General features: G+C 45.4%; 1 protein-coding gene across 4 annotated transcripts in view; it reads right to left on the reverse strand.

Annotated features, from left to right (window-relative positions):
• The window catches only part of PMM2 (phosphomannomutase 2), a 176,158-nt gene that overhangs the window by 64,101 nt on the left and 98,950 nt on the right, over nucleotides 1-13,107 (reverse strand). The gene's annotated exons all lie outside the window — the stretch shown is intronic.

The following is a 13,107-nucleotide window of genomic DNA, read 5'->3' on the forward strand; positions in this document are numbered from 1 at the left end:
TTTGTTCATTTTTATCTTTACGTCAGCAAAGACTGAAGGGAAACCTACTTAAGGGAAATAGATTAACAAAAACTTAATCCCTGGGTTTAAGGCATGCCCAATCTATAGTTTTACTTACGCCTGAGAGCCTACTCAGGAGATTAACATCTATAGCAGGAGAAGAACACTCATATTGCTACATCTAGTTTTTGCTAGAATGGCAAAATTAAAGCGTTTGTAAAGGTGTTTTTTTTTTTTTTTTAAAATAACAAACATGTTATACTTACCTTCACTGTGCAGCTCGTTCTGCACAGAGTGGCCCCGAACCTCGTCTTCTGGGGTCCCTCGGCGGCTGTTTCAGCTCCTCCCCGCAAGCATTCACCACCTTAATGCGAGCTCCCTCGCACGGTGGTGAGTGCTTGCGGGCGCGCTCCCGTGATACAGCAGGCGGCTATAGCCGCTCGCTGTATCACTCGGCCCCGCCCCCCGGCGCGCCGCGTCATCGGATGTGATTGACAGCAGCGCGAGCCAATGGCTGCGCTGCTTTCAATCCATCCACTGCAGCCAATCAGCGGCCAGGGTGAGCGGAGGAACAGATGTCGGGAACGCGAAGCTGACTTTCGAGGCGTCAGGTAAGTAAAACGGGGGGGGGCTGGGGGCGGCGGTTCTGTCAGAAGTTTTTTCACCTTAATGCATAGAATGCATTAAGGTGAAAAAATTTTTACCTTTACAACCCCTTTAAGGCCATGCACCGAGCTGTAACCTATTTGGTCGGGTATACATCTTTATACTTAATCTTCAGGCCATAAAACTCCTCTGAACCGAACTTCCTAAGTTCTTATTAAACAGGGCAATTCATTATCGCCTTCCTCCAGTGACCCATAACTCTACTGGGCTTCAACCCTAGGAAATGGCTCTGGCATCCCTGAATGTAAGGGGATCGAGGCTTTCTGACATGTGACATCTGCAGCCAGAACTCCTAGCCCTTCCACGGAAGAGAAGGCTGAAAATACAAAAAAGTGATACATGTATTATTAATATCACAAATAAAAAAAAAAAAAAAAATCATAGAGATTGTGGACATAGCACAATAGATTTAGACAGAAAGGACACAAGCATAGACAACAATGTTGTGTATCTGAGTGTGACTAGCTAAACCAAAATATCAAATATGGGAAGAGACCCAAATCTGAACCTCACAGTCTGTTTTTCTGATGTGCGGCCAATATGTAAGCATTAAGACACAAACACCTTAAATGCTGCGCATTTCTGAAGTGCAGCTAGCTAGGTCATAACTGGTAAATACAGAAAGGACGGGAACCCCCTTTTACAGTGGTGTTTTACTGATGTACAGCAAAACAAGGCCATAAAGAGAAGACAGAAAGACCCAAACTTCTATGTTGCGTATTTATGACGAACCACCAAGTACAGTTATAAGACAATCCTTCCTGTTATGCAGTTCTGTAGTGCAGTTACATAGAACCAACAGAGAAAGAACACAAGCAACCTACAGCATTGTGTTTTTCTGAAGTGCCATAAGGTAAGGCAATATGAAACAGAAAGCACCAACAAGCTTCAATGTTGAAGCTTTCTGCTGTGCAGCAACATGAAAACAAAGAAACAACAGACAGCCTTTACAGCTATGATCTTTCTGGTCTACTGCAAAATAAGGCAATAACTCCACAATGAGTATTCCTGCTGCGTTGCAAAACCTGAACCAGAAGGGACAGATAAGCTTAGGGTTCCCACACCTGTGCGACCCAACCTGCCACTTGGGACTGCAAGACGCATGAGAAGTCATATACTATGGCTTCCAAAGGGTACCATTCGTGACTGTGCGACTCCAGGTTGCAGCGTCTCCAGCAGTCCCTGCTTACGGAACCACAGACCTCAAGATTACACAGGTTGCAGGAAAAGCAGTTTTCAGGTCGAACAAACAAGGGGTCCCCATGCTGTGGCTCCCTGGAGGAGTGCAGCCAACAACCCCCTACTGTGTATACCTAAGAAACAGCAAGGAAGATCAATGAGAAACACCACTTACTGCTGTGCCTTTCTGATATACGGACGATAAGGCAGTAAATATGGGACATACAGGATACAAGCAACGTTAAATCTTTGTGTATGTCTGATGTGTAGCATATACCAATACTGAGCAGAGATGCCATCACCCTCAAAGTGTCTCCCTGGTAAGCAGCTAAAACGAATCAGAAAAAGACAAACAACCTGCACTGTTGTGTCCTTTCTGGTATGCAGCCAATAAGGCAGTAAATGAAAGACCTTAAGGACAGACAACTTTCAATCTTGTATGTGTCTGATGTGCAACAACAATCTTGAATAGAGATAGCACATCCATATTCAAGTGATTTGACATGTGACTCAACATGTCAAAGCGCATGCCTAAAAGCGGCAGCCATTGCCGTTAATAGCACTGTCTGAATCAGCACGACGTCACTTTGTGGTGCTGCACCGATTACCAATGGCAGTATGTGTACTACCCATGGCACAGGTTCAATTTGTATTTTCCAACAAAATCAGGACCATCCATCTTCACTGCTGCCTTTCTGATAAGCAACCAATAAGGCAGTAATACAGGACCCACAGACAAACCTCAATCGTGTATATCTCTGATGTGCAACAATCTAACAATTCTAAATATATCCACACATCCATATTGAAGCGATTTGGCATGCGACTCAACATGTCAAATCGCATGCCTAAAATCGACAGCTATTGCCGTTAATAGCACTGTCTGAATCAGCACGACGCCACCTTGTGGTGCTGTACCGATTACCAAAGGCAGTATATGTACTACCGTTATGGAGCCCGACAAATCAGGACCATCAATCTTTCCTGCTGCCTTTCTGATAAGCAACCAATAAGGCAGTAATACAGGACACAAAAACCCCACAGACAGACCTCAATCTTGTGTAGGTCTGATGTGCAGCAATATAACAATTATGAGCAGAAATGTCATCACCAGACTCAATGATGTGCGTTTCTGGCGTGCGGCACAAAACCAGAAAGTACAGACCACCTTCCCTGTTGTATTTTCTGATCTGTAGCCAAACAAAGCAGTACCTTTAGGATATAAAGGACACCCAACAAGCTTCAGCAGAGATGTCACAAATCTCAATACTTTAGTTGTGCCTCCAAACAACCCAGCAAGGACAAACCTTCACTACTGAGGTCTACTGGTGAGCAGCCAAGAAGGAGACATGGTGTATCCCTTTATGAAATATCCAAACAGGGGCAATTTATTTCATAGGCATAGCCTGGGCTGTAGATACTAATCCTTCACCACCAGTGAAGGAACCAATCCTAAAATGGTTGGACACCTTACTATAGTAGCTGTTGTCCTACCTTACCTCTGTAGATTGAGCAAACGCTAGCCAGCTCATACACGGGTGGGGCTGATCAGTAACTAAAGTCTCAATGAGCCCAGCCCTAGAGACCAATTTAAGACCTCTAGAATGGGTGGTTACCAATTTAGCCTGGAGGTAAATAGCCACCTGCAGCCCTTAAAGAAGCAATCATATAGCCATCTAGCTCTTGCATATGTTTGCACAGAAAATCCTTAATCAAAGGATATAGGAAAACGATTTATGGTAAATCGCTTTTAGATCTGTCACTGAGTGGACTGTAGCCCAAACCAACAAAAAGGTTTTTCTTACCCTCTGCATTAAAATATAACCACAATGTAAAGGTGGAGTGGGAGGTTGGAGCTTATGAAAAGTTACCCATAGCAAGCAACCCCCAAAAGGAGGATCTGTCACAAGAGAACCCCTACTGTGCCACACAGAAGCTTGGTCACTGCCACATTGTTGAAAGTTAGGTCAGCTTTTAAGCATCTTGGAGCAACCTTAAGCAGATTCCTAGCACCTGGGCTAATAGGGCCAGATAACCTAGTGCACCTGCTGAGCAAGGGAGCTTACTCCTGAATCCTTCAACCATTGCACCATTAATAACTTGTTCAGTGGTATACCTGGCCAGTAAGGAACTCTTTGTTCTACCAGGTCACCCTCTTTGCTATATTCACCCCTACTAATGTACCACAACCGGTTATGTAGGGAGAGGCTGGCAACCTACTGTTGTGATAACCACAGTGTCTCTGCTATAAGAGGAAGCTGTGGCTGGTGGTTTTTAGCAGTAGCTTCTGGGCTATTTTGTTATGGAGACCCCAGGTCCTGCACTGCACCACTCAGTAAATACAGGTGGAAGGGGAAAAAATGCCTTACCTACCTCTTTCCCATCTGAGGTGGTTTAGGCACACTCGCTCCTCTGCACCACTTGTCCACCATACAGCATCTCTGATGTAAGAGGGAGCTGTGGCTGGTGTCTTTAGCAAAAGCTTCTGGGCTATTTGAATCCAGACTCCAGGGGAGATTATCTCAAATGCCCAGAAACCATCTGGCTGGAATTGGGGATTTTTGACTCACCGTTGTCGTCTTCCCCTTTTGCCACAGCCACCGGGCTTGCTTTTCCATCCTTATGGTCCACACGCAAGGAGGATAGCCGCCAAAGTGCCCCCCCAACTGCTGTCCCTTTAGGGAGCTGCAAGGTTAGGCTGTGTCCTGCACTGTCCAGTCAGTATATACACATGGGGGGGGGCAATGCCGTACGTTCCTCATTCCCATCTGAGGTGGTTTAGGCAGACATTCACCATAGTGAACTGGTGCCTCCTCAAAAGGAGGATGTGGGCACCTCCTCCTGCTGACTCTCAGCCTTCCCTTCTGGGTAAGAACGTGGGTCGTTCAGGCGGTGCCCTCCCCAGCAGCCCACGCGAGCTACCAGGGGCCCAGGAGTCAGGGGATACGATCCCCCTGGAAAGAACCGACGGCCAGCACCCCCGTCTGAACGGACAGCCGGACAGGTAAGGGGGAGACAGGATAAAGGCCCCTGAAGTTCTGGGTACACCACTGTACCCAGGGGCCTTCAGCTCTCAGGGGGGGCTTTCCCAGTCTATGCTGCCACCCCCTGAAGAAAGGATAGGGGAACCCCCCGGGAAGGATAAATATATCCTGCCAGACCCAGAGGCTTCCCAGGCATTTGGTCCGGCTCCCAGGGGGTGACCACCAGCCCCAGGCTTCGGTCATTTGGAAAAAAACAGTTTCACTGTGTAGGGAGAAACAATCAAAAAAACTGAGGATCAAGGGGAAGGGTGTGGACTTAAAACAGCTGTTGATTGATTGTGTTTCCTGTGGGGAGGAGCCTCTCATCTCTCAGGTGTGCCGTCCTGGAAGATGACTTGAGAAATATATTTTATATACATTATCTCACAAAAGTGAGTACATCTTTCACATTTTTGTAAATATTTTATTATACCTTTTCATGTGACAACACTGAAGAAATGACACTTTGCTACAATGCAAAGTAATAAGTGTACAGCTTGTATAACAGTGTAAATGTGCTGTCCCCTCAAAATAACTCAACACACAGCCATTAAAGCGGAGTTCTGGCCGAAATATGACTTTTAAAGATAAAAATACTCCTAGAATACTCATGCCTTGTGCAATGTAACAAAGGTATGCTGTAGGCTATGCCCAGTTTTCCATTTGTGCACCATCCTTTTCTTACTTTGTGAAGTTCCTGCACAGTGTGGCCATCTCCAGTGTGGGCATCTGAAGCCACAGTGTCCTTCTTCCTGGATTCCGGAAAAATATATATGGAAGAAAACCGCCTATAGGGTACTGGAAACCTTCGCCACATCCCGATACAAAAGAGAAAATTGCAAGACGGGGTGCGCCCCAGGGATTTTCTGGGCAAAGGGTATTAACCAGAAATGGGAGTAACAAGCGTATAAAAACTTTACAACATTTTTTGAGTACAAAACAGTAATAGAATTAGTGCACAATGTATACCAACCTAAAAACAAATTAGTCAGACTGAATAGTTCTATATAACAGCTAGATTCTGAGACACACAGGTGATCTCATAATGAGAGGCCAAACGATGTGCGTGTACACAGGAACCCAACATGTTTCGGAATATAGGTATTGATAATCAATTCCTTCTTCAGGGATTGGTTTGAGACAAGCTGTTTTGTCTGCTAATAAAACAGCAGAAATATAAAAAAAAAAAGTATGGAAAGAAACAAATATGCAAATGTAAGAACACAGTAGGTAACAGCATGGCATATGGAGATGGCAGGTAATAAAAACAAAAAACAATAATCACAGTAAAACTATCTTTTGTGAATTAAAGTACACATCAGGGTTTACACAGAGGAGGGGGCTTCCATCTCTAAGCTGCTTCATCGCACAGTGGAATGCTCTAGATTGTAGCTGGGGGGCTAAGTGTACGCCCCCACAGCGCTGATGATACACGGTTACCTGTGCCAAATTGGTTAGAGTATGTTGTGTGGCATGAGTGGAACATGAGGCATCCCTGGCGACAAAGGACACCGGGGCCCACAAGGATCGACCAAAGTTTTGGAGACGGATCTGGCACAAAAAATGTGTCTATGTAAGAAACATGACATAATAAACCCAAAAGAATATATGATAATATAAGGTTTGTAAATGCATCACCATGTCATGTGGATGCATACATGGGGGTGCATCACCATCATAGTGTAGCAGAAAAGACTGAGCCCAGAGGGATGCCCCGAGATGCAAAAAGCACCAAGGGGCCCCCCGCGTGACAGGAAGCCTCGATGTCTACAAGGCAACAGAGATGATGGGAAGAAGTCAATATACAAAAAATCTCCAAAGCATGTGTGATAGAACAGGAATGGAGAAGGTGAAGCCCAACCCGAACATCAAAAACACAAAAATGTGGATAGCAAATACATAACTTAATGGGAAAGCACTTTATCATGTATATAGTTCAAAAAATAGATATTCAAAGAGTAGGAATAGTCAAAGTTTACACAGGAGAGCCCATAACAATGGTGCATAGGGATAGCCTGGCAGGGGTGGGAGAGAAAGAGGAAGAGGGGAAGGGGGGAAAAGAGAAAGGAGGGGGGGAGAAATGGGAAGACGGTGGGGAAAAATGGGGCCAATGTGGGGGTGTTCCCCTGTCGCCCATTAGTAGAACTTGTTACTGTTCCCAATCACATATAAATACATACACACATGAACATAACAATGATATAGTAAATATATATATATTTATATCAGTATGTCTGCAGGATTAGGTCTACAGTGACATTGGATCAGGATTACATGTCAGGATCACATGTCCCTCTCGCAGCCTCCAGAAGAAAAGCCCTGTAGAAAGGGCTTCAAATAGAATGCTTCATTAAAGCCTGGTGGAGAGGTGGCATTCAAATCCGAGATCCAACTCCGTTCACGCTGTAGGAGGAGCTTGTTGAGATTTCCTCCTTGTGAACTGGGATGCACTCGGTCCAACGCCAGAATGGACATCTTGGGAAAGTGTCAGGGTTGCTGGTTTGCATAGCCCAGATGTGGCAGTAGATTCTTTGCCACAGTTTCTGTATGGTTTTGCCTATATAATAGCAACCACATTGTAGGAGGTATACAACTCCCATAGTCTGACAGTTGGCAAAGTGTCTAGGGGTAAAGATCCAGCCATTGGGTAATTGGGCCCTCTATAGTTCAATACCGCACTCTACAGGGCTTGCATGCATTTGCAGAGTGCTATCCCAAATCAGCCACCATGAGGAATCTTTCAATGAGTTTATACTACTTTCTCTTGAATATATACTCAAGCATTATTTTTCATTTGATGGCCAACATTTCCTCCAGGTACAGGGAGTGGCCATGGGCATCTGTTGTGCCCCTGGCTACGCTAACCTGTACTTGGGGGAATGGGAACGTACCATCTTTGAAGATGAGGGTCTCTCCGTGTACCTGTGCCACATTATGTGGCACAGGTACATAGATCACATCTTCATACTTTGGGATGGAAGCGAGGAACTGCTATGTGAGTGCTTGGCCACCCTGAACCACAACGAGTTTAACTCAAAACTCACAATGTCCCTTAGTACCTCCAAAGTTACCTTGGATGTTGAAATCTATAAAGACACTGAAAACATGCTCTCCTGTAAGTTATTCAGGAAGCCAACTGCAGGGAACACCATCTTACACTCCTCCAGCTTTCACCCTAGGCCCTTAGTCAACTCAATATCATACAGCCAATATCTGCAAATAAAAAACGCAACTGTTCTAATGACACAGACTACAAACAGGAGGCAAAAGCCCTAAAACAATGTCTGTTAGAGAGGTTACAGTCACAAATGCCCCAAAAAGGCATTTCATTGTGTAGACACTAAAAATATACACAACCTCCTATTCTCCAAAAAAGACAAATCTAGTAACAACAAGGGTATAATAATTATCACTACATATTCCAATGATCACCTTAAACAAATCTTTGGCAAATACTGACATCTCCTTACCTCTGATCCTAGTATGGGACCCTTTGTACCTCCTGCCCCCTTAGTCACCTACAGACGTGCTACTTCTGTGGGTGAATTGTTGGTCAAAAGTGAATTTCGGGGCTCCACCTGGGAGGTGCCCATTGCAAATACATGGACTCCAGAAAAAACATACGATTACCCAATGGCTGGATCTTTACCACTAGACACTTTGCCAACTGTCAGACTATGGGAGTTGTATACCTCCTACAATGTGGTTGCTATTATATAGGCAAAACCATACAGAAACTGTGGAAAAGAATCTACCACCACATCCGGGCTATGCAAACCAGCAACCCTGATCTCCCCTTTGGGAAAACATGTGGCACAGGCCCACGGTGGCCACTGTCCCAAGGTGTCCATTCTGGTGTTGGTGTCCGAGTGCATCCCAGTTCACGAGGAGGAGAGCTCAACAAGCTACTCCTACAGCGTGAGCTGAGGTGGATCTCGGATTTGAATGCCACCTCTCCACCAGGCCTTAATGAAGCCTTCAATTTGAAGCCCTTTTTACAGGGCTTTTCTTCTGGAGGCTTCGAGAGGGACATGTGAACCTGTGATCCCAATGTTACTGGGTAGACCTATTCCTGTAGACATACTGCCAACCCACCTATTTATATATTTGATTGGGAACAGTAACAAGGTCTACAAATGGGCGACAGGGGAACACCCCCACATTGGCCCCCACCCTCCCCCCTTTTCCACACAGTCTTCCCATTTTTACCTCCCTCCTTTCTTTTTCCCCCAACCCCCCCTCCCCTCTTCCTCTTTCCCTCCCAAGCTATCCCTATGCACCATTGTTATGGGCTCTCCTGTGTACACTTTGGCTATTCCTGCTCTTTAAATATATATTTTTTGAACTATTTATGCTCAATATACATTATAAAGTGATTTCCCATTAAGTTATGTATTTTCTAGCCATACTGTCAACTTTTTTGTATTTTTTGATGTTCAGGTTGGGCTTCACCTTCTCCATTCCTGTTCTATCGCACATGCTCTGGAAATTTTTGCATAGTGACTTCTTCCCATCATCTATGTTGCCCTCTAGACATCGAGGCTCTCGACATGCGGGGGCCCCTGGTGTTTTTGCATCTTGGGGCATCCCTCTGGACTCAGTCTTTTCTGCTACGCTATGAATCGCTGATTCGCACGTGTGCGGTATGGTCTTTTCCTTCAGACCTGAGACGTACCGCCACGTAGCATGTTGTGAACATCATCGCGTCGTGTTGCGCATCACATCAGATGCCGATTGTGCCTCGGGATCGTCTGGCAGTCGAGTCCTGATGCACACCTGGTATACAGGTGATCGGTAAAGCTCATCACCGGTGTTGGGGCCCCCGATCACCTGACACCTACCAGCCCGATCCATTGGACCATGCCCACATTCTGGGCGTATGCCATGTGACCCCCCCGCCCTTATCAGCCAGGTAAGTTCAGTCCTCTATTGCTGCACAGCCAGGACCACACAACGTCCCAGATTTGGGATATTTACATTAAACGGCAACCATAGGTAAGTGCTTTTATGGATCCTGTGTCCTACTGCCTTTATATCCTGCTGCACGAGCCACCTGACCCGCTGGGAGTGGGAGGCTCACACCATGGTACCCTTTACTGTGATGCACCCTCATGCATGCATCTGCATGACATGGCGATGCATTTACACACTTTATATTATCATATATCCTTTTGGGTTAATTGTGTCATGTTTCTTACATAGACACATTTTTTGTGCCAGGTCCGCCTCCAAAATTTTGGTCGATCCTCGTGGGCCTCAGTGTCCTTTGTTGCCAGGGATGCCTCATCAGCGCTGTGGGGCCATACACTTAGCCCCCCAGCTACAATCTAGAGCATTCCACTGTGCGATGAAGCAGCTTAGGGATGGAAGCCCCTCATCTGTGTGAACCCTGATGTGTATTTTAATTCACAAAAGATAGTTATACTGTGAGTATTACCTGTTTTTATTACCTGCCATGTCCATATGCCATGCTGTTACCTACTGTGTTCTTACATTTGCATATTTGTTATTTCCATACTTTTTTTGATATTTCTGCTGTTTTATTAGCAGACAAAACAGCTCATCTCAAACCAGCCCCTGAAGAAGGAATTATCCATACCTTTATCCTGAAACATGTTGGGACTCCTGTGTACATGCACATCGTTTGGCCTCTCATTATGAGATCAACTGTGTGTCTCAGAATCTAGCTGTTATGTAACTATTCAGTCTGACCAATTTGTTTTTAGGTTGATATGCCATGCCAAGCTGACCAAGAATTTCCATAGATGCCAATGTTAAATGTTTTGGTCTCAGCGGGGAGCATCGATAGTTTTAAAAAACTATTAGCTAAGCACCTGAACGACCGCAACATACAGGGATATACAATGTAATACTGACATATAAACACACACATAGGTTGGACTTGATGGACTTGTGTCTTTTTTCAAACTCACCTACTATGTAACTATGTTATGGGAGCAGTGCCATGCCAAGCTGACCAAAATCTCCCAGGAGCCAATGCAAAATCGGAAATTACGTACGGCGCCGCGGCCCCCAAAAGGAGGAAGTGGAATTAGATATAGGCATAAATCAGGTAAATGAACAGAAAAAAAAAAAAAATAGTCAATTCATTTTAAAGGATGCACATTAGTGCTGCATGGTGAGGAGTGAAAAAGGTGGATTGAACTCTGCTTTAATGTCTAAACCACTGGCAACAAAAGTGAGTGCACCCTTAAGTACAAATGCCCAAATTGGGCCCAATTATCCATTTTCCCTCCCACTGTCATGTGACTAGTTAGTGTTATTACAAGGTCCCAGGTGTGAATGGGGAGCAGGTGTGTTAAATTTGGTGTTCTTGCTCTCTCTCACACTGGTGACTGGAAGTTCAACATGGCACCTCATGGCAAAGAAATCTGAGGATCTGAAAAAAGAATTATTGCTCTAAATAAAGATGGCCTAGGCTATAAGAAGATTGCCAAGACCCTGAAACTGAGCTGCAGCACAGTGGCCAAAGATTATACAGCGGTTTAACAGGACAAGTTTCCCTCAGAACAGGCCTCGTCATGGTCAACCAAAGAAGTTGAGTGCACGTGCTCAGCGTCATATCCAGAGGTTGTCTTTGGGAAATAGACGTATGAGTGCTACCAGCATTGCTGCAGAGGTTGAAGGGGGGGGGGGGGGTCAGCCTGTCAGTGCTCAGACCATACGCCGCACACTGCATCAAATTGGTCTGCATGACTAAGGACCAAGGACTAAGGATTACTGGAACCATGTTGTGTGGTCTGATGAGACCAAGATAAACGCATTTGGTTCAGATGGTGTCAAGCGTGTGTGGTGGCAACCAGGTGAGGAGTACAAAGACAAGTGTGTCTCGCCTACAGTCAAGCATGGTGGTGGGAGTGTCATGATCTGGGGCTGCATGAGTGGTGCTGGCACTGGGGAGCTAGAGTTCATTGAGGGAACCATGAATGCCAACATGTACTGTGACATACTGAAGCAGAGCATGATCCCCTCCCTTCGGAGACTGGGCTGCAGGGCAGTAATCCAACATGATCACAACCCCAAACACACCTTCAAGACAACCACTGCCTTGCTAAAGAAGCTGAGGGTAAAGGTGATGGACTGGCCAAGCACGTCTCTAGACCTAAACCCTATTGAACATCTATAGGGCATCCTCAAATGGAAGGTCTCCAACAACCGCCAGCTCCTTGATGTCGTCATGAAGGAATGGAAGAGGACTCCAGTGGCAACCTGTAAAGCTCTAATGAACTCCATGCGCAAAAGGGTTAAGGTAGTGCTGGAAAATAATGGGGGCCACACAAACTATTGACACTCTGGGCCCAATTTGGACATTTTCACTTAGGGGGTGTACTCACTTTTGTTGCCAGCGGTTTAGACATTAATAGCTGTCTGTGAGGTTATTTTGGAGGGGGACAGCAAATTTACACTGTTATACAAGCTGTACACACACTACTTTATATTGTAACAAAGTGTTATTTCTTCAGTGTTATCACATGAAAAGATATTTAAAATAGTTGCCAAAATGTGAGGGGTGTACTCACTTTTGTGAGATACTGCGATAGATAGATAGATAGATAGATAGATAGATAGATAGATAGATAGATAGATAGATAGACAGATAGATAGATAGATAGATAGATAGATCTCTAGCTAGCCAAGTCTTGAGAGTTACTCGCCACCAGTTGCTCTACCCTGCTCCTAAACATGCCCTTGTAAATTATCTCATGAAATTACACTGTTAAATGTTTTATACAGAATTAAAGTTACAAAAATAAATATTAACAATTTTATCAGCACAGCCAATCAATGTAGCCCCATCAGCACAGCCCCGTCAGCGTAGCCCAATTGATCCAGAATCATCAGCTCAGCCCCACCAGCGCAGCCCCATCAGCGCAGCCCCACCAGCGCAGCCCCACCAGCGCAGCCCCATCAGCGCAGCCCCATCAGCGCAGCCCCATCAGCGCAGCCCCATGGGAACCGATTTTCTCCCAGCGATCGACTAGGAAAATGTGGGGAAGGGAGGGGAGAGGAAGAGCAGAGCCAGCCGGATCACACAGAGGCAAACTCCGCTGCCAATATCCCACCTCCTGCACCTGCTCCTGCGATAGACACCACACTACTATAATTTCTATAATGTCTATCATAGGAGCCGAACCAGGAAGCAGGACTTTGTTTGACAGTGGAGTCCCCCTCTCTGTGTGATTCTACTCTCCTCTTCCTTTCCTCTCCCTTCCCCACA

This window comes from Aquarana catesbeiana, linkage group LG06 (genome assembly GCF_042186555.1).
Source record: "Aquarana catesbeiana isolate 2022-GZ linkage group LG06, ASM4218655v1, whole genome shotgun sequence".
Taxonomy (NCBI): Eukaryota; Metazoa; Chordata; class Amphibia; order Anura; family Ranidae; genus Aquarana; species Aquarana catesbeiana.